Below are 1,171 nucleotides of genomic sequence, written 5' to 3' on the forward strand. Positions count from 1 at the left end.
TTATTCCGGATGACGGTGCGTTTGCGCCCAACGCGGATAGCGACGACGATGACAAGGGCAACGACAAGAAGGCCAAGGCTGAAAGTGCCACCCCGGGTGGTAGAAGCGGTCCCTTCTCATTCAACCTGAACTCGAATCGCGCGAAGCCAGCTTTTGGATCCGGTTTTGCATTTGGAGGATCTTCATCGCTCGGGGCAAGCACGGGTGCCTCCGGGACCGCGGCCAATCCCTTCTCGTTCCCCAACCACCCCACGCCGACAGAGTCGTTTGGCGCTTCATGCAGCCCCAGCTTCTCCTTTCCCACTTCAAAGAAGTGAAGACATTTTTGTTCTCTGTGCAAGTGCAGTGCATCGGTGCGGCCACTCTGGCGCGCTTTCTTGCTCTGCTCACGATCTCTCTCTCCTAACTTCTGCACTCGTTGTGCACGCTGTCCGAGACGGTGTACAGCACGGAGAGTTGGCGACGGCAGACCGTGCGAGGCAGTCGAGGGAATAGCGGGAAGTCGTCGCTGCACCTCGGCCGCCGCGTAGACGTCGAGCAGCACTTCTTTGTTGGCATGCCCTTTATTAAAGTGTAAGCGTGTGCGTATGTCCTGTCGGGCCGCACCTATGACCCGGTGTCTCCCCCTGCCGTTTAGCCGCTATGATAATATCCGTTGGTTCCTCTCTTGTATGTTTGCGTGTGTGCGTGTGCCCGTTTGCTGGCCGTATGTAGTTCGCGTGTCTCCGGTTTCGATGCCACACACACACACACACAGCCACACAGACACGCTTCTTCTTTTGCGATAGAGGCCAGCAGTGAGTTTTGTTTGCTGTTCAGGCGTTTTTTTTTTTGCGTTTTGGGCGGCTACGCAGAGACGCTGCGTGCGGTGTTGCGCGCTTTTTTTCGTTTGAGTACCCCGCCAGCCCCGCTCACGGGAGGACTTCTCGGTGCGTCGCATGCTCAGGGCCCAGCACCCTCCCCCTTCTATTTCCTGCCAATGCGGAACCACTTGTGGTGGTGACATGGCCCGGGCACCCAAGCCGGAGGGAGGTCAGAGCGATTCATAGCAACTGATATCGGCGGTCAGGTCCTGGGTGGCGCTGCGTGAGAGCGAGCGGCGACGGTGAGCACACGCTTGCACTATACCGATGAAGGGCAGAGCGTCGGGGTGACGCGAACGCATGCCACC

This window comes from Leishmania donovani, chromosome 29 (genome assembly GCF_000227135.1).
Source record: "Leishmania donovani BPK282A1 complete genome, chromosome 29".
Classification (NCBI taxonomy): domain Eukaryota; phylum Euglenozoa; class Kinetoplastea; order Trypanosomatida; family Trypanosomatidae; genus Leishmania; species Leishmania donovani.